The sequence below is a fragment of the Sus scrofa genome, chromosome 7 (assembly GCF_054392235.1).
Source record: "Sus scrofa isolate SSC_HxYL_T2T_F1_AM1 chromosome 7, Sscrofa_HxYL_maternal_Yorkshire_Landrace_v2.0, whole genome shotgun sequence".
NCBI classification, from domain to species: Eukaryota; Metazoa; Chordata; class Mammalia; order Artiodactyla; family Suidae; genus Sus; species Sus scrofa.
Genome location: NC_139389.1, coordinates 16238396 through 16262625, shown reverse-complemented (window position 1 = coordinate 16262625; position 24230 = coordinate 16238396). Strand labels below are relative to the sequence as shown.

General features: G+C 39.1%; 1 protein-coding gene and 2 long non-coding RNA genes across 52 annotated transcripts in view; all 3 read right to left on the bottom strand.

Moving 5' to 3' along the window:
* The window catches only part of CDKAL1 (CDK5 regulatory subunit associated protein 1 like 1), a 951913-nt gene that overhangs the window by 630773 nt on the left and 296910 nt on the right, over window positions 1-24230 (bottom strand). The gene's annotated exons all lie outside the window — the stretch shown is intronic.
* On the bottom strand, window positions 6444-14278 carry LOC146401216 (uncharacterized). Its single transcript, XR_014809727.1, has 2 exons — window positions 8182-14278; window positions 6444-7329 (listed from the first exon to the last, which is right to left on the bottom strand). It is a non-coding gene; the product is annotated as an uncharacterized LOC146401216 (long non-coding RNA).
* On the bottom strand, window positions 14708-22723 carry LOC146401215 (uncharacterized). Its single transcript, XR_014809734.1, has 2 exons — window positions 20243-22723; window positions 14708-18585 (listed from the first exon to the last, which is right to left on the bottom strand). It is a non-coding gene; the product is annotated as an uncharacterized LOC146401215 (long non-coding RNA).

The following is a 24230-nucleotide window of genomic DNA, read 5'->3' as shown; positions in this document are numbered from 1 at the left end:
GTCATTTGTGGATATTCTCCCACCTGTTGAGCTGCACAGGTGTGCAGGAACCAATAATAAGAAATTTTATAATCTTTTTTTTAAGCCTTATAGGAACTTTTTTAGCAACTCTCCCCCATTTATAACTCATTCATTTGACTTTTAGATACTTGACCTTCAAATATGTTTTCAGGCCTACATTATATATGAATTCAGGGGGCTTATGTGTTCCATATAAGATATAGCTCACAGCAAAATGTATAAATAACAGAAAGACCAGGATTATGATATAGTGTCTCAGCTATACACTGAAATATCATAAAAACTGGAAGAATTCAGTTTCTTTGATGGAGTTAAAAAACAAAACAAAACATAAAATATGTAGAACTGCTTACCCTTAGTTCACATTCCCATTCTAAGTATCCTGGAGCCCTTGGCAAACTTCTTCATGTTGATGCATTAGGAAATTATTTACAAAAACTTCAATATAAATAAAATATTCCCAAGTGCTTTTCTGTGATGGGGAAAACACAGAATTTATAAAAATAAAAAAAATAATTCAACTGTTAAGGTCACAACCTCTGAGGAAATTAAAATGCTGTTTTGGTGAACAATGGCAAGAAACATAACAGCCAGAGAGGCCTGGGACTGAGGACAAGAGTCACACATTTAAGACACAGTAAAACAGAAAAGGGAGGCAAGGCTGGGGATAGAGAGGGGTAACCAGTATCAAAATTGTGTACTGTCCGAGAAATGGACAATCAGGGCAAACTGACTATGAGGAGAAGGCTCTGTTTAAAAAACTTGGTCAACTTCTTGGTTTTCATGGGTTGGATTCCCTCACTAAGTATCACTCTGGGAAGCGGGGCAGAAGATAGCAGGGGTCACTGCACAGAACAGGAACCGGAAGTCCAAGGAATCAGGGATGACTTTTGAAACCAGAGGGGTAAGAAAAGTCAGAGGAGGTCAGGGGCAAACAGTCTAGAAATCCAGTAAGGATATGAAGGAATTTCCTGATCAATAGGAGAATGAAGGTTAATTTCAAAACACCAGGTAAAGATAACACCTGACCCCAGGATATCCATTTTTTGCTTCCTGCATGAACCTTTGAGTCTCAGGCTCTTCATCTATAAAAGCAGGAATAATAATTACTGAAAAAAAGCTGTTTTAAACATTAAATGGCATCAAAACTGTTCAAGGACCTTGTACATAACAGGCAGGAAATATTATTTATTGAGCGCTTTTTAAAGCACATATGAGCCATTTTAAACCTAAGAGGGGTAGTCTGTTCCTCCTAATCAGGAAGTATCAATACTTCAAAACCAAATGGAGATTCTTGCCGCTGCTTCCTCCTGCTACCAAAGTGTTCTCTGCCCCTTTTAGGGAGCCTGACTTTGTCAGTGGCACCAGCAGCTTTCAGGGTCCACAAAAATGGGAAGAGAGTCCACCTGAATATCTTAAGACTGTGTAGATACTTCTCTGTCCTCTTGGTACTGGAACAGCCTCTGATGGGAGAGATTTATTTAAAAACATAGGATTATGGAGTTCCCGTCGTGGCTCACTGGAAACAACTCCGACTAGCATCCATGAGGATGTGGGTTCCATCCCTGGTCCCGCTCAGTGGGTTAAGGATCTGGCACTGCCGTGAGCTGTGGCACAGGTCGCAGATGTGGCTCGGATCCCAGGTTGCTATGGCTGTGGTGTAGGCTGGCAGCTGTAGCTCTGATTCGACTCCTAGCCTGGGAACTCCATATGCCAAGGATGCAGCCTTAAAAAAATAAAAAAATACATAAAAATAAAAACATGGGGTTGTTACGGCTGGCTTTAGAGATGTGCTGACTTATTCAACAATTGAAGGAGTGCAAGACAAGAGGGTAAAGCTGCTATGCGTTGGCACACGGGCAGGTAGGGTGGCATACAAAGGGCTGCTGGAGATCAGAGTCTGCAGAAGAATAGGGGGAAGCTTACTAGGTAACCGGTAAGGACGGTCAAGCTCACTGTTCTTGATTGCCAGCTCAAGTTTGGGTCCCCACTCCTTTTCACTAGCAAACCTTTACTTCAAACCTCTATGTATGAGATAGTACAGGGGAAACGGATGAAAACATACTCCAGCAGGAGTGACAAGACACAGTATAAATAACCACAATACAAAGTGGAGAAAGTAAAATATTATCAACTACAAGATAGTCTCCAGTAGGGAGAAATTATTTCCAGTAGGAGAAATCACCTCTAATTCCAAAACCAAGATGGCAATTTTGAGTTCAGTCTGAAGGAAGGAAGGAAACCAGGTCAGCAAAGATGCATCATCTTGGTGGGAAAGCTTAAAACACATGTGGGAAAAAGTGTAAGTAGGTGAGTTTGACAGGAGCAGCAGGAAGCGGGGTGGTTATGTCTAAGGCTGGAAATAGAGATCACAAGTGGCCTAAATTTCCAGGCCAAGGCGCTGGGATTATAACCATAAAAAGCCAAATACAGACACTTCAAACATTCGAGGGTTGAGTCAACACAGGGTAAGTAGGAGATTCTGCTTCTGAGAGAAGGCTCAATTAAGAGTGACCCCAATGCACACGTTTAAAATGGGAGCCAAGCCATGAGTCACGCGTGGATGAGTAACAGTGAGAAATGCACACAGAACCAATTTCAGGTCGCAAACACGTTCTCTGAGTTCACACTGAACTCCAGCTGAGGAAGCGGAGCCAGGGTCAGCCAGAGTAAGACATGGTGAGTCACTAGTAAATCAATGACACAGGTCTCTGCCCCAGGGCAGTAAGCTCAGGCAGGCCTGTATGACGGCCAGATTCGTACATCTCAGTCCTGCTCAGCCCCAGAGGACACTTGCAAACTCTGTCATGGTGGGAACAGGACAGAAATTATAGACAAAGAAAGATCTGAAAACTCCCAGGATACTTTCACTATATGTCACTAGAAATTCCTTAAACTGTTGAGGTCTCAGACTGCACAGGTTTGTATGTGAGATGCACACATCTGTCAGGGTCAGAACCACTATGCTCATCAAACGAGGGAAGAGTTTTCACCTCCCTGAGTCTGAACTGCTGTTACAAACATATTTTTGGTGAAGTGTTGCATATTTTGCACCAATGGCTACAGGAAAGCTCCTCTGACCACCCAAGTCTTCCCTGTCACAGCAATGATCAGAAAACAATATAAATGCTTATTTATTCTCCTATATTTACAGCAGTCCAACCATCTCTCCTCCAATCCCTTTAGCATGTCAGGTATATGAGGCAGGAATTATAACTGCCACAGCTAGATGTCCCCACACCCAGGATGCTATACACTAAGTAAATGTGTTGATCAAATACGTATATTGACTTTTAGCTGGTTCTGGCTAGCATTTAAGTTTATAATATCTAGAAGACTAATTTGTAAGAAGACTGACATAAAGAGGTAAGAGGAATATATACAGAGAAGTGTGTGTGTGTGTGTGTGTTTCATACTGGGAACAGTCAATCTTAACTAATTCTTTTCATTACTTAAAGGTGCTAAAGCAAAACACTCAAATGGACTGTCCTCTTCAATATAAAGAAAACAAAGTGTGTAATCTGAATTCTAAATGTTACTATTTACAGAATCAGGATATATTGAGTTTTGCACCACGATACTGAAAATATAAGGACGAAGGACACCAAAACATTTCAATTCTGAAGCAAGCGGGCTTTTACGAAACATCTGCCCTTTTGATAACAATATACCAAGGGAAAAAAATAATAAATGCCTACTAAGCATAAAAGCAATATCATATCTGTGAAATAAATATAGTATCATTCGGGTACATTACTATGTAGAGTAAATGCTAAACCTTCACATCTGCTCCGTGCTTACTACTCGTTGTATCACAGAGCTTAACAAGGTGCAGGAAATCAGATCACCTGTGGAGGCCTTAGTCCCTCAGAAAGGCAGAGTGACCAAACACGAGCCATTATTGATTTTCTCCCTTTATTTACCTGTCTTGAGGCCTATAAAAACAATGTCAGACTGAGGTGGCTTTCCAAGGTACAAGAATTGTCCTGACAATTCCTCCAGATAAACATCATCCCTCTTTCACAGATGAGGTAACTGTAAAAGAGGCTTAAGCCACTGATTCGACAAGATCACACACCTAAAAAAAATGACAGTCTGACTTCAACATTCAAATTCTTTCCAAGAAGGGGCTCCCGTCAAGGCTCAGTGGAAATGAATCTGTAGGATCCATGAGGAGGCAGGTTCAATCCCTGGTTGAGGATCCGGAATTGCCGTGAACTGCGGTGCAGGTCACGGATGAGGCTTGGATCCCGAGTTGCTGTGGCTGTGGTGTAGATCAGCAGCTATAGCTCCAATTCGACCCCTAGCCTGGGGAACCGCCATATGCCACAGGTGCAGCCCTGAAAAGACAACAGCAACAACAAAAAAAGAACAAAATCTTTCCAAGAAGTCATGATCTCCTCTAGCTCAGAATAAAAGCTTTGGGAATGAAATAGAAGACGAAAAGACACTAGTGAATTTTATCTAGAGTAGAAAATTCCCCAGCAATGTACAAATACTGCCATTTAGCTTAAAATATGTCTACTGGATAAAAGAAAGGGATTATTTTTTCCTCCAAAGATGACTCCACACTCAACAGGAGGGACAGTCTGGATGTTGTGACCCCTGAGTGGCAAGCAGTCGTACCCATCTTCCTTATTTGTACTGTCACATCCTAACACAAAGTATACCCTTACTTCCTGCCCCGAGTGGAATTTTTGCTGCTTAAACCTGCAGTGACTTTTCTAATCACCAGCCCAGCCCTGTCGTTTTAAACTCCAGGTTCTTCTATTTATCAGCACCAACCCACCAGTGGGTTCAGATCCTGAGTCAGCTTCAAAACCCCAGCAGCAGCGGGTAAAAATGGAATGCTAATTCATTACAGATGGCAAAACACTGCCTAACATTTTAATTTATTTACATTTTCGGAAATTTTGAATCTGTAGTTAGATTGCCAAATTATTTTAACACGTAAGCTTAGCCTTTTTCAATTCAGTCTGTGCTCAATAAAAATTAATGTTTAGATGTTAAAAATTCTTTCACCAAGCCCAATTAGTCCTATATTCCCACAGTTTATATTTTAAAAGCTATTTAAGCTGGTGAGCTTTTCTTTTTGGATTTCTTATCACACAAGCCACACGCAAACATGAGGCAAAATGAGGCCTATATCATACCAAAATTTTCAAATAGAACTCTTTTTAAATTTTTTTTTTTTTCGTGTCTCAGGTCTTTTTTATTTATTTATTTATTTGGTCTTTTTGCCATTTCTTGGGCCACTCCCGAGGCATATGGAGGTTCCCAGGCTAGGGGTCTAATCGGAGCTGTTGCTGCCAGCCAGTGCCACAGCCACAGCAATGCCAGATCTGAGCCGTGTCTGCAACCTACATCACAGCTCACGGCAACGCCAGTTCCTTAACCCACTGAGCGAGACCAGGGATCGAACCCGCAACCTCATGGTTCCTAGCCGGATTCGTTAACCACTGTGCCACAACGGGAACTCCAATTTTTTTTTTTCTTTTCCTTTTTTTTTTTTTTTCAGTGCTGCATATGGAAATTCCCAGGACAGTGGTCAAATCAGAGCTGCAGCCGCTAGCCTACACCACAGTCACATCAATGTAACTCGAGATCCAAGCTGTGTCTGCGAACTACACCACAGCTCACAGCAACACTGGATCCTCAGCCCACTGAGTGAGGCCAGGGTTTGAACCCGCATCCTCATGAATGCTAGTCAAGTTAGTTACCGCTGAGCCACGATGGGAACCCCCAGGATTCCTACATATAAGGATAATTTTCAGTACTTCCCACAATTGCTAAGTTTAATAATGTGAGATTAATTAATTATAAGACTATTAAATAGCTTTATAGATTTTTTTTTCGTTAAGCCGATAGAGACAGAAAACACACTGTTACTTAATTTTTAAATGCCAAGTGGACAGAGAAAGGAAATATGTACCCAAATTAAATGCTTATAGCGCTGCTGCCCCCTCCTGGAATCTGTCTTCCAACCCCCCCAACACATCTCAGAAACAACAGTGAAGATGCAATATTTTAAATCTAAATACTGAAACATCTTCTAAGAGCTTCTGTTATTTTTCTTCTCTTACCAGTTTTAAAGGTCTACAGAGACATATAGTTATCACGTGATATTCAACCATTCTCCTCAAATCCCAAGTGACTGCTGGGAACAGATGACCTGGCTATTTACTTATTAAAGAGCTGGAGAACATTCATTTTGAAAGTCTTCAACCTTCCTTCCATCATTTCAAAATCGTCCCCGCCTTTTTTTACATGAACTCTCCTTTTTCCTTTTCACATCACAGTAACCAGTGTTCCCATGCTTCTGCTTGTCTAACCTTACGATCCTTCCCCTTCTCCTCTGAAATCGCTCTCTCATCATGTAAAACGGTCTCTCCAGTAAGACCAAAATCTTTATTTCTACTTCCTTTTTCCTTGTCATACAGAAACATGCATAAAGAGCCCCTAATGTAAAAACAGCGTTCCCTCCGTGCAAGTTCATCCTCTACCACCCCGTTTCCACTCTTCTTTCCAACAAAGGGTGGCCTGTATGGGGCCCCAGCAATGTCTCCCTAACCCCACTCCCCCCCCCCTCCAGCTTCCCCAGTGGAACTGCCACCCTAACACCCTTCTACATAGAATTCTGGGCCCGGTGCTACTTCCTTAACCTCCAAACCCTGGCTACTTTGATTTCCCTGCCTCCACTCAGCTACTAATTTCACTGCAATTCAACTTCCTCTGCAATCACTTGCCCAGGGCCTCTTGAAAGTTAAAAGAAACCTGGGCACTTATATTTAAGGCTCAACGAATATTAAAAATGAAGCAAGGTCAAAACAGTGTTATAAAAATTGTAACAGGAAAACCAAGCGATGCCTTTCAAAACACCCACAGAAATAAATACAATGACTCAGAGCCTTGGTAGATGACAGGCTGGGTCAGTGGTCTTCCTTCACCCCCTTTCATGGGCCACACTCTAAGTTACTGATGCTCAGCACTCACTGGGAGGAACACAGTGGTCGAGAGCTGGCTGTGTAAATGGGGCAAGTTATTAACCTCACTGTGATTCAGTTTGCTCATTTGTAAAGTAGGGAAATTACAGTACATCTCATAGGGTTCTTATGAGACCATGATTATAAATAGAATCAACCTAAAACAGTGCCTGGCATATAATAAGTCATATAATTACCATTATTGCCATCTGAATACTTTTATTTATGTATTTATTTATTTTGGTCTTTTTGTCTTTTTAGGGACACACCCACGGCATATAGAGGTTCCCAGGCTAGGGGTCTAATTGGAGCTGTAGCCACCGGCCTACACCACAGCCATAGCAATGCGGGATCCAAGCTGTGTCTGTGACCTACACCACAGCTCACAGCAACACCGGATCCTTAACCCACTGAGTGAGGCCAGGGATCGAACCCATGTCCTCATAGACGTTGGTCAGGTTCGTTAATCGCTGAGCCATGATAGGAACTCCGCCATCTGAATACTTTTAAAAGCAGACTTCCAGGCCCTGTTCAAGTCCTAGAGACTTGTGTAAAGAGTTAACAAATCCACATTTTGGACATTTCTAAAGCCATTCTTAGGCACACTAAAGTCTGGGAATGACAATGAAATTGTTCTCTTCAAATAATCAAAGAGTTCCTAACTGTCACACTGATGATATCTTCTTAAATCTCATTCTACTCAACTTCTGCAAAGCAGATGGCACCCCTTCAGCTTCCTGCTTCAAAATTTGACTCTCTAATCTCATTTAAACTTGAACTTTTGGAAAAAGCCTCAGGTAAGAATCAGGAATGGACAGCCATATTTTTCTACAAAAAAAGACTTGCAACACCAAGCCTAAAATTTCCTCTAAAACAAGCTGCTGCTGTTTGATTTCCATGTCTTTGCCCAATCATCCAGGCTACAAATTTCAGTCATTTGGGACTGTTTGTGTGTTTTTCCCATTCACCAATTTTTCAAAATCTGTATTCTAAAGTATCCCTTGGGGGGAGTTCAAGTTGTGGTTTAGCAGTAGCAAGCCTGACTAGTATCCATGAGAATGTGGGTTCGATCCCTGGCCTCACTCAATGGTTAAGAATCCCAAGTTGCTGTGAGCTGTGGTGTAGGTCGCAGATGCAGCTCAGATGTGGTGCTGCTATGGCTGTGGTGTAGGCCCACAGCTACAGCTCCGATTTGACCTCTAGCCCGGGACCCCTAGGGTGGGTGTAGCTCTTAAAAAAAAAAGTATCCCTTGGTTCTAACTCATCCTTTTCAAAACTCCCAATGCCAAGATAAAGACTCTCACCTGGAACATTTGAACAGCCTTTAATAATCTCACTCTTCTCCATGTTTTTCCTTTCCTAATCACTCTCATACTGCAACTTGAATGATTTCCCTAAAATGTAGATTCATTCCTCTGTTCTTTCTGATTAAAAAAAGAAAAAAAGATATTTCCTTCCACTAATTACAAAATAATGTAAGCTTCTCAGTTGTGGACACAAAGTTTCAATAACTGGGCCTCTACAGAATCCATCGCACACTGCCATGCACCCGGCTATTCAAACTGTGCCATGTTCCTAACTAAAATATGCATGGCCATCTCTTTCAGTATTTGCGTACATTATTTTTCCAGCCTAGAACAGAAATGTCCTTTCCCACATTACCATCTACCAAACCCTACATTTCCTTTGAAACCCAGCTTAAATGTACCTCCTAGATAATCCCGCTCCATCTTGAAAGCCAAAATTAATCTTTCTCTGCACTCTGATGAGTCTTGCTAAAATTACTTTAGTGCTGAATGCAATTTTGATAATCAAAACCATAATCAGAAAAGTGCATATTAGGACAAGAAATACTGCTGTTCTAAAGAATACATTTTAAATTATTCTCAATAATATAGTTGCTGAGTATGTTTTTAAAAACATGGTATATTTTCATGGCTACAATCTTCTATATTTAAAGCTATATAAAACTACACAACTACAATCTCTAAGGAATTTGCTTGGATCTTTCCTGTTGCTCCATGTTTGGGCAAAATAATTTCAACATTCTAATTGAGGCATCTACTCAAGCTTAGGCCCACATCATTTGAGATCTTCAAGCCTACTGTGTTCCCAAGCATTCTTTGCTCACAGGTAAAGGAACAGATATTTTGTTTGTAAATTAAGTGAATGTTATAGACCTGTGACAAAGATAGATTTGACAGGAAATTATATGGATTTCATGGAAAATTTATATTCTCGTTCAAATAAAATAGCGCATTTGGCAATTCACATAATCAAGTAACAAGGCACTACTGAGTATAAAGCTATGAGACACAGCTAATCTTACAGTAGGGAACGGACAGAGACAGCCCTGAAGAGCCCAGGGATCAGGGGTCTTGCTTAAACTACTAGCTCAAAGTCACATACCTGGCTAGTAGCCAAGCCAGGATTCAAACCGTCTGACCTCACTGCCCAGGCTTTTACTAAGCTCATAGCCTGGTAAATAGGTGATCTAGCTAATGTTTGTTAAATGTATGAGGGGTGGGGGAATCCTGGTATTTAAATGCTCTAAACACAAGAGAGTAAAGTTTAGGACAGAAATAAGGCATTGCTGACATACTCTCTGTCCACCACCACGCTACATATTAAGTAGTAATCAAGTAATTCCCCGAGAGAACTTCCAGGAGTTTTCAGCCTCTTCTCATTTGTTGCCTTAAATGAATTTACACAAACAGAAAGGAGGGGAAGGAGATAGATTGTATTAATGTATTAGGAGCCTTATTCAAGGTAAACATGGAAAAAAATTAGCTGGGCATTTTAAAGTAGTAAATTGATGGAGATCCACAGATGAGCATTCAGATGGCAGCACTGTCACTGACAGAAAATCTCCCCAAAACTCTGTGTAAGCACACTGACACTGACCGCAGGGGCGTTGCTAGGGGCATTTATGCAGTTTCAGGATGAAGCTAATATGTCTTTCTCTCAGTTTCCATTTTAGGAAAATTCACGGAGATGGAACAACAAAATGCACAGGGATCCTCTGAGTGGAAAATTTAATAGGGCTATTTCTATTATTTATAGAACGCTCTTAGAGAAACCCTCAGAAACCATATAAATATTAAACTTGTATTTATTAAAGGGATTGTGAAATCGCTAATCTAATGTCAGTTAAGAGCAACCACAGACACCACAAGATCGCCCAAAGCATTCTGATACACTGAACTCAGAAAATGTGTGGTATAAAGAAGTCAACCATCAGAGGCAACTTTATTGTTAGTTTTTGTGTTATAAGTATGTATACTACAGATTCCACTAACAGTTCTGATATTAATATTCACATTTAAAAGAAAGCAGTCATATGTGAACTACCTACAAATATTATGCAAGGTGTCTTAAATATATTTTTCTTAATACTGTGTGAAAATATTCATAAAAATTAAAGCATCTTACTTTCCCACAAAATATACAACTTCAATTAACATTTTGCTATTCTTTTTTAAAAAACATTTTAACCATTCTAAAGCATAGAGCTCAGTGGCATTAAGTATCGATGTACAAATAACTTATTCCTAAACTTTCCTGTAAAATAAGTTTATGCCATATTTTCAACAAAAACCACATCAGCCTGTAGAAATAAAACTTATGGTTTTTTAAAAATTACCAAAAAATGCATTTTGGAATTTTTATAAATAAAATAATTTTATTCATATTTTGGAAAACAATGTGCATTTAGGCAATGTGAACAGCTAATATTTATTTAAAAACAACTACCAAAACAGTGACTCTTTTAGATACAGTCACATGGATGTTACTAAAGACAGCTCTACTCGAGGAAAAAAAAAAAAAATCAACTTGATGCTTTGTTTTAATATATTTCACATAGCTGAGACTGTGAATTACATCATATCAATACCACTGCTGAAAGCAACTCCCAACTAAAATGAGATGAGATACTGAACAGATGAAGTGCTGTTCAAAGTCAATGCAGCCCAGACTTAGGGGACAGAAGAATTAATGAGAAAATGAGACTCTACCAGATGGTGCGGCAGGATTCCTCGCTGCACATCCGCCACCTCAAGCAGCTTCTATACATGCAAAGCCCCAGGGCCCCACCTGGTAGCAGCATAATTACCCTAAATGTGCACTTATGTTTCATTACACCTTGGCCATTACTATGTGCACTGATTACAAGTATCAATCCCTTTCATTTTCATACACCTCTGCAGTTCCATAGCATTCAACTGTGAAAACTCAGCACTCGGGTTGCTTCTAACATGCGGCCCATGCTGATAAAACCGCAGAGGGTAAATTATTTGTCACTCTACAGGGTGCCAATTCAGTTTGATAAGGATGACATCACCCCCATTTTACCAATAACAATGGCACTAACAAGAACGTGTAATCAACAAACCTCAGTCCTCCGCTAGCCCTGGCAGGTGCAACTCTTTTTATGCTAAAAATAAGCCAACATTAGCTTCCAGCTCAAAACTATTTCTTTTATCACAATGCTAAGCAGAAGTTGGCTTCCATAAGGCACTGCAGCTGCTGCCGCCGCCGCCGCTTCTGCAGATGCCTGCATTAATTGTATCAAGGACATACTGAAATAAGTGCTTATTCAGCACAATGGCTATTGGGGAGCAGCTGGAGGCACAAGACAAACTGTCTTGGAGAGAATGTACCAACCCAGTGTGTAAATTACAATGATGAAGTACAAAGGGAGCCTAAGTTTAAGGGTCTAATACAACTGCAGAACAGCATGAAAATTTAGTGTTATCAATAGAGTTTGAACCAAAGTATTTTTTAAATAAAGAACAGAAATGTCCGGATTTCACTAAAACCACTTTTAGAATGGAGGTGATATTTAGTACCCCTTCAACAGAGCGGAAATAGAAAAGTTATTAAAAAATACCAAATTTTGGAGTTCCTGTTGCAGTTCAGCTGTAATGAACCTGACTAGTAACCACGAGGATGCGGGTTTGATCCCTGGCCTCGCTCAGTGGGTTAAGGATCCTACGTTGCCATGAGCTGTGTTGTAGGTTGCAAGCACGGATCAGATCTGGCACTGCTGTGGCTGTGGCGTAGGCCAGCAACTGAAGCTCTGATTTGCCCCCTAACCTGGGAACTTCCATATGCCACATATGTGACCCTAAAAAGCAAAAATCAAAAAGCAAAATCAAATTTTGACACTGCTCTCCTATGTATAAGTAATAATATAATTCCCCTCATGATGTGTGTGTGTATATGCAGTACGTATATTTCAAAGAATTAAACAGTTATGCAATACTATTGTTTATTACAGAGAAGCAATATGTGCCTCAAAGCCACTTTGTCAGGCTTTCTTTCTCACCCCTCACTACTTATTCATGCCCCCTTTACACATCAGTTTAATGTTTGTTAGTCATTACCCTTGCATTTTTCTAACCCTTACAGTAGGGGGCAAAAGTGAATTAATGGTGATTAAGGCCTATTCTAGGTGACATTGTTAGGGAGTGTTTAATTGTGAAGTTTGGGTGGGTTTAGGGAAAAGGGGTCCACAAAGATGCTGCTGAGTATGTCCCTGGGGAAGAATGGAAAGCAAAGCGAGAGAAACAGGCTAGGGCCGGATCACGATATCCAGTGATTCCCTGTCAGCCTTCACCAAGGTCTCCCCAAAAAAACGCACTCTATAGAAAGGACTGAAGGTGGCCGTACTTCTGCACTGGTTCTGAACCTGGCTTGGAAACAAAGAGTGGGCCTAATGATACATCAATATACTGCCCTGACTCCTAGATCACAACCAAACTGCTTTATATTTGCCTCATAGACATCACTCCCACAAAGGGTAAACCTCAACCATGAACATGTTACTTCAACTTTCACAAAATGATCCGTATTCTCGGTAAAGAATCAGACTTTTACAAACGAGAAATGACCTCAAATCAAAATAATTATTTTTCAACTTTTCAAATACTCAATTATTAATACAGTGGATCTTTATCATCCACATTTCTCCAAACCCATGACGTTAGTCCACTAGTAATGGGCTTCCCGTTAGGTGACATCTTGGACGCAGACACAGATTTAGTAATTCACAACCCCAAAATTACAGAGACTTACTCTACATCACACTGATGAGATAAATGCTAAGCTGCGGGCTAAACTCACTCATCAGATAAGTGACTTGATCTGCCACTTGGGCCTCAGAATACAGTTATTCAAATACAAATTCAAGCTTCAGAAAAGAAGTCAAACTGCTTCTTGCCAGAGACTTTCAGTGCGTTAAGAAATAGTTAAAAACACAGACGTTGAGTCTTGAATGGCAAAGGTCTACTATGTAAGATATTAATGCGTGGCAAGTCGGTTCCCTTTAATTTCAGCTAAATGCAAAAGGGGTACCTACATGAAGAGACTAGGATGGATGTGTAGAAACACCATTAAAGCACATGGAGACAATAATAACTGTACTTGTAATCAGTGCTAGGAACCAACATCTCACCACTTCAGCAATAATTTCGGTTTTTATGTAGCATTTTCTAGCACAATTGCCATGATGCTAAAATGTTACTACGGTCATATTCAAGCCATTATATCATCGGCAAGCCCATAAAATAACAATTAACAGTATGTCTTCATTCAAATGATATATAGTCGAATTTTAAAGTTTCTAACCAATTTAATCACAATGGATTCAATTCAAATGATTCCATTTACTTACCCATAACCTTACAATCTGTAAAATAACATCCCTATGAATATTTGAAGGGTTAGAAAAGACACATTTAAAAAAGAATAAGAATAAAATTCTGGAGTTAACCACAAAGCAAGATAGCCTTGCCGCAAAGTATCTTACTCATTTTTTTTCTGAAACAGTGTCTTTTTTCTTTGCGTGTATTTGATATTTGACAGATATATTAGCTCTGAAACATCATTTATCATGTTTATTTTTAATAGGGTTTCCTTAGAACAGCTGCCTAAGATGCTAATCTTTTCTTTTTTCTTGGGCCTTTTGTAAATATTTGAAATAGCTATTCATTAACAGTTGCACATTTATTCAGTCCTGTTGTACGGCTTGTGAACTGGAATTAGCTTTTATTTTATTTTTTCTATCTGTTGGCCAGACTAGAGAAACCCTGCTGTTTGGGTTCGAAATCTGTCAAGGTTCAAATTATCCTCCAACTGAGAGCTAATCAAGGGTGTCTGACCTGGTCTGCAAATAAACTAGGAACAAAAGTGGGTTTATTTTTTCTTTCTTCGGAGCACTGATTCTCAAAAAGTAAAGCCAAATGAGAGTGGGTCACAAACGCAATTGCCTAAAATTAAAAACAGACACAACGGGCAACTGAAGATGAACTGGATTTACTTGGCATTTCTGAAGTACCCAGTTTTCAGGCAATAAATTCATCTTTCAGGAGGAATTGGTTTCCAAACACATTTCAAATTAAAATTCACAGTTTGTTTAATGAAAGTCTGTGGCGTGAGAACATAGATTTTAGGCAATCAAGCTACTCTGATGGGTACACTGAAACTTTATCTTCATGGATCCAAATCCTCAAGTTAAGAGTTACATGTAATAGTAGAACTAATCTTTCTGCATCATTAACATCATTACTATATTCATTCCACATACATTTCTAAAATATGAAATCCCATGTCCTTCTCTTAAACATTTTTAATTTCCAAACTTGGGAAAAAAAAAAAAATAGGTGTTTTTTACAAATTAAGCAGAGGAAGTTTTTTGTGGGTTTTTGTTGTTGTTTTTTTTTTTTTTTTTGCTTTTTAGGGCCACACCTGTGGCATATGTAAGTTCCCAGGCTAGGGGTTGAATTGGAGCTACAGCTGCCAAACATAGCCACAGCCACACCAGATCCAAGCCACGTCTGCAACCTAGACCACAGCTCATGGCAACACCAGATCCTTAACCCACCGAGCAAGGCCAGGGATCGAACCCACATCCTCATGGATCCTAGTCAGATTCATTAACCACTGAGCCACAAAGGGAACTTCATAAGCAGAGGTAGCTTTTAATGTACCTCACTGAACTACTTAATGAGTGTACTTAAATTCAGTCTTATTTACTGACACATATATGAAGACATTTTCTCTTAGTATATTTAAGGTTCCTAGAACCTAAAATTACTGCCTGGTCTGATTTTCAGCATTCTGGTGTCTAATCTTTTGAAACAGTGAGAGCCAATGAAACTGAAAACCTGCGAAATGTGCCAGTGCCACCATTCAAGAACATTATGATTGAAATTCCACTAAGGGCTTCTCTCAAAATGATCCCAACTGATGAAATGACCCCAGTTATCATAATAAACTAAATTGCACTATAGCAACCAATGCATTTGCAATATCGAGTGTGTGAAGTACAACATTTTCCCTGAGGGGCAGCATGCTACAGTGCAGTGTACAGTGGTGCATCCATCAGGAAATCTCTTTTTGAATACTCTTCCTCAGACGTGCAGCATAATCCCTCTGTGCTTTAGTAAAACAGGGACAAGCACCAACAGCTATAATTCACTAGGCAAATGTGAGGATGAAGTGAAAAGCTCGATGTGAAAGCACAAAGAACATTAGTCCATACCCACGTTTTAGACAATTCTATTACCATAAGGGCCCACAAAACAGCATATTGTCTGAATTATATTTATAATTATATGTGTATTCATCACACACAAAAAAATCATTGTCACAAATAATGAAAATAAAATAAGGAATAAAATCAGTGATGTGCAAAGACTATGCTTTTTGGTAGTAGAATAAATACTATGTATATTTTCTCTTTACTTAGGGGTGGCGATTGGGTTTCCTGGAGTCCATGTTTAAGAATAATTAGCAACATGGTGGCTGAACACATGATTAAATGTGTGTCAAGCATTAGCTAATACCCAATTTGGGAAATATCTTTTCTTACCTAAAAGACATGGTCCAGGTTTCAATTTAATTTTCTGTTGATATAAATTATTCTGAACAAGCCAGCCATTTTAAACACCAACTTATATTTTATCAAATTCTACATTTTAGTAAAGAAAAATATCTGTTTCACAACCTGCTATCAAGTCATGCTTACAAATTACAAACTGCTTCTTCTAAATCCTCCAGGATTCACTATAGAAAATGTAAAATGTAAACAGCATTTTACCATCACGTGTCCTCCAGTCCTCCATTTAACAGGTACCTGACAAATGTTTGTTAAATAAACAAATAATAGTGATAACAATTAAATTAAACTGCATACTACCTTGGCTAATGTGCAAAAAAAAAAAAAAACCCACAAAAAATCCCCACAAAAAACCTCAACCAGTCTCCTGTATTTACTCAAAATAAGCTATTTTAAATATCATCATTTTAAATCAAGAACTATTCAACAAAATGCAAAATGTTAGCCAACCAGAGCAAAAAAAAATTTATAGATTTTCAAAATTCACAGGGAGAGAAGTATTTTCATGTGACTGCAATATTTATGAACTTACAAAAAGCACTGACTATTTGAGAATGTTGTTGCAGAAATAATATTGCTGGAAACGTTCAAATGCTGGGCTAATACAGTTAGAGAAATTATTTTAAAATTCTTTATTTAATTAGTCTCCACTTAACATAGTGCCAAGTTTCTCTTACCCAGCCTCCCTTCTGTATTAAAACTAACTGCACAGTGAATTACATCTCCAAGTCAGTATAACCATAAATGAAGGTCAGATGATTGCATATAATTATTTCAAGTCTACAAAGTACAGCACAGATGTAGCCACAGTGAACAAACACAGAAATAAAAACAGAAATCAATTCACTTGTACATATGGAGCAACCCAATTTTCCAAAGAAAACAGATATTATCTTTTTAATTCCAGTTTACCCTCAACATTTCCAAAGGAGAACACTGACTTTGTTTCAAATATTACCTAGTTTGCCATTATTTGCTTATATGATATAAGATGGGTGTGCATTAACAGTCACAAAAAGAAACGGTCTGAACCAAGGGCAATCCACATTATCCTCCCTAAATTACCTCACATCTGTGAACAATCCATCTTTCTCCTGTTACCAATCAAGGATGCTGGCAAGGATCCCTTCAAACTCCAGGATGCATAGCCAGATATTTAGAAGGTTCACTCTGAGAACACCCACTACTTCCGGTTAGAAAGGTGAAAGATGAAGTTTCTGGTCTACAGTCATGAGCATCATAAGGGCATGCATGAAAAGACATTTCTTGAAATGTCAAGATAAGTAAGACCCAAGCGGTCCGCATCACAGAAATCGCAGAGGAGATAAAGTGGACCATACACATATTTAAACAAGTCACTTTAACTACACCTGGTAAGCACCATCACAGAAAAAAATTCTGTGTGACTGAGGAACAATTATGAATGGTGAGAGACGATGGCTGAAGAGGAGAGTGAAGACCAAAGGATGAAAGATCACGAGTAACACGTCATCTCACAGGCCCCTTCCAAAGTGATCCAAGGACCAGTATCACCATCAATGGAGGACTTAAAATGCAAATTCTCAGGCCCTCAAGGCCCCTCGGAAACACAATTTGCCTGCTAATAAAATCTCCAGGTGATATGTCTGCCCTTTAAAGTACTGGAAGGACCTCTACAGGCCAGTGTTTCTTCTTCGAAACAGCCAGGCGTGGGCACGTGAAAGCATGGGGGTAAATGCACTAACACACAGAAGAAACCCGAAAAGAAAAATAAAATGGCAACAGCATTTTCTCTTTTCTGTTTCCTTTCCTCCCTCCTGTGCTCTTATTATACCACTAACAACAACAATAATGATGATAAGCAACCATTTATTAAGTATTCTCGAAGTACCCCAGATTTAGCCCTGCATTATCTTATTTAACATGCATGCTGATTATCTTTTGATTATGCTTCACTCCTATTTTTCAGAGGAGAAAACTGAGCCTGAGAGAGAATAAATACTTCCCCAAGGCCAGAGCTAACAAACTACGGAAACCAAATTTAACTCTTTTTGTTCCTAACCAAAATGCCATAGAATCCAAGGGTTACTTGAATCAGTGCTTTTACCACTCAGTGATATAATGGCTTACTTGCTAAAGTGCAGACTATAAGCAATGGTTCTATAATTTTTAGTTCTCTTTATGCTTAAAGCTTCTGGTGATATGCCAATAATTGTTTAAACCATATCCTATTCGTTTTAATGGAAAACAATCCTGAATATATTTGGCTAATCTTAAAAGGTATTATAGATAATGATGGCATTATGACATTTTGATATTAAAGTATATTATAAAATATCTAACATAATATACTCACTACTGCAAAACACACCTAGGGGCTTAACACAATAATTTATGATTGTTTATAATTCTGCAATGTAGACTAGGTCCAGCTGAGTGGGTTTTTTTTTTTTTTTTAACCAATGCAATAGTTGGAACATTCAATATGGCTTCTTCATTCACATGTCTGGGGTCTCGGCTCAGAAGCTAGAACATCTGTGGCTACCTACTCTTCTCTTTGTCCATATGATTCTGCCAGCAGGGTGGCTGGACCTCTTTCAAGGTGACTCAGGGCTCCAAGTAACATTCCCTAAGAACAAGCCCCATATAAAAGCGCTTATTAAACACCGGTTGGAGTTCCTGCCGTGGCTCAGCAGTTACCTCCATGAAGACACAGGTTCAATCCCTGGCCTCGCTCAGTGGGTTAAGGATCCAGCGTTGCCACAAGCTTTGGTGTGGTTCACAGACGCAGCTCGGATCCTGCATTGCTGTGGCTGTGGCATAGGCCAGTGGCTACAGCTCCAATTTGACTCGTAGCCTGGGAACCTCCATATACCACGGGTGCAGCTCCAAAAAGACAAAAAAAAAAAAAAAAAAAAAAAAAGGCAGTAAAACCCCCCACTGCTTACAATATGCTATCTAATGTTCCACTGGCCAAAACAAGGCACATGCCAAGCTAAGAGTCAATGTGAAAGGGATCTATCTATACAAAGCATGAATATGAGGAGGAGTAATTCAAAGGGGGCCACCAAGTAACAGCCTACTAGGATTTTTCAATTGTTTATTCACAGGGTATTTGTAGAGGAAAAAAAAAAAAAAAAGGAATTGCTGAAAAGTGGGCTTTGTCCATTGCACATATAGCCTTTAAATCCCAGGCCATGCCCAACACTCCAAGTGGCAGGCGATATGGCCATTCTAATGAAATAGCTGGGACTTCCTCCTATTTATTCTCCATGTGCTTGGGTTTAATTTCTCTTCACTTCCCTAATGTCAGACTCTGGCTTTGATCTATGACTCAGATCTCTTTTGTTCTGACGACTTTCTGGGTTACCCTTCTGCGTTCCACCACATTTCTGGGCTCTCATCCGTTCACAGCAGGTGCATACACACGCACACACACATCCCGCACCAGCCCTGACTCAGGAAAAACTACTACTGTCCCCACACCCACCACTGAAGCCTGACACTTCCACCCCACTGGGGAGGGCATTTAGAGAAAGCAAATGTGTTTTTCCTAATAAGATGAAGATGGTGGACAACCATTTATATAGGTTAGGTTGTTTATGCTTTGCTTTAAAAAGAAAAGAGCAGATCTTACTATAAGGAGAATGTTCTTAAAACAGATCTACATTCCATAGAATTCTATTAGTTGCCATTTTTACTCATGCATTCATTCAATAAATATTTATTATGAGTCTACTGCACACCCTGTGCTTTGTCAAGCTCTAAAACTCCAGTGATGAATAAAACAGACATTCTCACTCATTTCTCAGAACAAAGAGTAAAGAAATGAACAAACAGATGGCTATAAAATACAAATTATGCTAACTGTTTTGAAAGAAATAAACAGTGTGATATGATAGAGAATAAGAGGGGAAAGCCTCCCTTAAAAGATGTGGTCAAAGAAGGGCCTTGAAAAAGCCGACTTTTAAGGTGATGCTTTTAACATGAAGAGACAGTCATGCAAAGACCACAGGGGATGACAAGCAAGTGCTGTGCTCAAGGAACAGAAGAACAGCTGGATAACAACAGGTTAGAGAGACAGAGTAACAAGAAGAGTGTGGAAGGCAGAGGGTGATCTGATCACATAGGGCATCCTAGGCTTTGATCTGAAAGTGGGTTGTATTTTCCTCCAAATGCAGTTCACCCTTCATGGACTCAAGTCTCTCCTTGGCTAAGACACCACTAGGTCTTCTAGCCCTCAACTGTTCTTTCTCTAAGTTTCTCCTACTCATATGCCTTTCCCCCACCCCCACATCCTCTGAATTTTCTTTTCAAGAAGACATTCTTGGAGTTCCCATTGAGGCTCAGCAGTAACAAACCCGACTAGTGTCCATGAGGATGTGGGTTCAATCCCTGGCCTTGCTTAGTGGGTTAAGGATCAGGTGTTGCCATGAGTTGCAGCGGAGGTCACAGATGTGGCTCAGATCCTTCATTGCTGTGGCTGTGGCGTTAAGCCGGCGGCTGCATCTCTTGACTCAACTCCTAGCCTGGGAATCTCCATATGCTGTAAGTGTGGACCTAAAAAGTAAAAAGCAAAATATAAAAAGAAAAACAAGACGTTCTTAATGTTATTATATGGAGCTGAAGAGGCCAAGGTAAAGAGGAAAGAGAAGTAGGATACTGGACAGGCACTTATTAGGCAGTCAACAAGCCACTTCAGATTTCCTGCTCCTCTTCTGGAAAGGAAGGGCTCAGGATAATTGCAAACGTTTCCTCCTAGTCTGTACTTCTTCCACTGATTCACAAAATTGTAATTAAAACTATAGGGCAAGGCAGAAAACAGAACAGGGCAAGGCAGGTGGCTTCCGGACTTCTCCCAAAGAAGTCGCCATAGTATATTACATTAGAAGTAAATTCTCAGAATATCATATCATATGATCATATGATCATATGATCGAATAGAATCCAAGTCCAAAGTTTCAGTTTACCAAAGGATTCAAATAGTCACATTTCTGTTTCCTATGTATTAATCAAGTAATAAAAAAGGGACTCTATTTCAAATACCTGAAAGTTTTTTACACTGAAAAATTGACAATTTATTTAGTACATGATTCCTTGAAAATAACATTTATTTTCTTTATGTAGTGTAAGTGATACATACTTACAGAAAATTTAGAAAATATTAAAAGCAGAAAAAATTTTAATATACTCTTTGTCCTTCCAGTAAAAGTAAAATTTTGAATTAATATCTCCTTTTTTTCTCTACTTAATTCTTTTTGCTTACTTCTAATTAAAAATACTTGTGATGGTATAGTACACATGATTTCATAGCATTTTTAAATGAAAATTATAAAACATTTTCCAGGTCATGATAAACATTATTATTTATAACTGCATAATATTCCATCATGCAAATGTACTAGAATTAGGCACTCTCCAAACTAGTAGAAATGTAGCCTTCCATTACAATAGACTTAACATTTCCTATATTAATTCTTCTCATATGAAGATATATACAAAGGCAGACATTATCTCAGGGAAATAAAGATATTTTACAAAACTGTACACAACAACCTATTCTTTCTACACCTATAAAAACAAATTAGCTAATTAACAGTAGCCACCCCTCCCCACCTCTGCAGTTTTACTTTCTGCAGTTTCAGAGCTCCAGAAGTAAATAGTTAAGTTTTAAATGGGGTATCCTCTGAGTAGTGTGATGAAATCCTGTGCCATGAGGCTCCATCTCATCCAGGATCCCCAACCATCGACACCATCTACTCCTCACATTCAACCACTGACACTGTCACGGCTCCATGATCCAGGAGCACTGGAAACAGATGACCCTTCTGACACAGAAAGAGAAGGTCAATAATAGCCTAATACTACATCAGAATGCCTACGTATTCACCTCACTTCATCTCTTCACACAGGCCTTTTATCATCTCATATCATCACAAGAAGAGGGGGAGTACAGTACAGTAAGATATTTTGAGACACAGAGAACCACATTCACGTAACTTTTATTACAGTGTATGGCTTGAATTATTCTATTTTATTGTTGTTGCTACTCTCTTACTGTGTCTAATTTATAATCTAAACTTTACCATAGATATGTATATTTAGGAAAAAACTTGGTATACACAGGGCACGGTACTATCTGTGGTTACAGGCATATGCCATGGATAAGGGGGGGTTATGATACCTCGATTGTGCTGATATAAAATGGGGAACTATTTCCACAATATACACATTTCTGTTCTACAAAACATGTTTAAGGGAGTTAAATGCCTCTTTGTTCTTCTAATTATAACAGTGTGATATGCTGCTTTGAATATCAACAAAGTAATATTTGGACCCATCAAAGTAATATTTAAAGAAGGAAAAATCAATACAAACCTATAGATCAGAAAGAGCTAGATTGCAAAAAGATCAGGGCTAGTGATTCCCAAACTTGCGGAGCTTTTAAATAAACATTCCGAGGCTCACAGAATCAGAATCTTTTGAGATAGAGCCTAGGAATCAGTATTTCAAAACTCCTCCAAAATAATAGGACAAAAGTCCTGGTTGGGAAGAATGAGGCTGGTGTATACATTGCATATGTGACACAGGCAAAATAGGTCCAGACTTTTACTTTATTTCTTCACAAAAATGGTATGTTTCTTCTCCATTTCCATTCAATATTTTGATCAAATGACTCAGAGGATCAGTGTATTTTATCAAGAAGGTATCCTAGACAAGTTTCTAGAAGTGGTCTTCACAACATCTGTATCTGGGTTGTTGGAGTGACTCACCTAAAATGTAATTTCGGAGTTCCCATCGTGGCGCAGCAGTTAACAAATTCGACTAGGAACCATGAGGTTGGGGGTTCGATCCCTGGCCTTGCTCCGTGGGTTAAGGATCCGGTGTTGCTGTGAGCTGTGGTGTAGGTTGCAGACACGGCTCGGATCCGGCGTTGCTGTGGCTCTGGCGTAGGCTGGTGGCTGCAGCTCCGATTCAACCCCTAGCCTGGGAACCTCCATATGCCGAGGGAGCAGCCCTAGAAAAGGCAAAAAGACAAAATTAAAAATAAAAATAAAATAAAATAAAATGTAATATCTAGCCCTTTGGCAGACCTACTGAATAGGGAATCTGGCCAGATATTTGCATTTTGACCACACACTCCAAAGGTCTCGAGGTTATTCTTAGAGACAGTAAAGCTGAAGACTTGCTTCATGGAGGATTACTATCGCGCCATCATTTGCCTTCCCTCGCTAAAATTCAACAAATCAAAAAGATCTATGGGGAGTGTATGATCATCCAACCACTCATTCCTTCCCTTATTCGTTCAATTCATTCATCCATCAGATCTTTCTCATTCTGCCCCAATTATATTTTCACTGTTTAAGTCCTTCTACCCACAGGTTCTCACCCTTCTTTGGCTGATAGTACCAGAAATGAACTAAAGGGCATAGTTTTTAAAGTCAGCAATCTAAAGTATACTTTTCTTTCTTATATTACAAATAACAAGAAATGTGTTGGAACTCACCAAGAGAAATAAAAAACATAACTGAGAGCAACAAATAAAAAGAAATACAGAAATTTATAACCTCTGCTGAACAGCCAAGGTCCCACTAACAAACATTTTTTTTCACGCAGAAAATTGTGCTTGCCGTACCTGACATTGTGCAAGTATGTTTACTGCAATTTAATATCCACACAAGCAGGAGAAGAAATTTAATAATTTTTCAGCTGGAATGAATTGACAGCCAGTGTTAGAAAACTGCAGACTCTGCAGAATCAATAAAAGCTGCTGGCATCACAAAGTAGTACTTTTGCCCAGAAAACATCTCACAAAGGTCAGGTTTACAAACCACCAGGTAGCAGTATCACTTTCACATCTTTCCAGTGCTATTAAAATTCCATTAAACAACCTTCCAAAACTAACTTGCAGCCTTTAAAGTTCACCAAAATGATCCCAGAGACAGATCAGTCTCGGTTTAAACTCTGAAAGCAAACCCCTGGTTAACTTTTGTCCCCTTGTCACCAAAATTCATTTGCAGAATTATTTCACTAAAAAAAAAAAAAAAAAAAAAAAAAAAAAATTAGAGCAAATATTGATTTGTGTCTAGAAGTGTTGACCTATGTGCATATACTCATTTGGTAAAATGACGGATGCCTGTTAACTCTCAGAAAATAATTTCCCAAAGTAAATTATTTCTCTGTTGCAAATCTTGGAAGGCCACAACCACCGAATATCTGGTGTCGTAAAATCGAGACTGTGTTATGAGACACAGTACTCAATTGTGCCTGAAGAGCAGCTGAAATAAAGCAAGATCTCTTGCCCACCTTAGAAATTAAGATTTTCCATACTATGTTTTCATTAT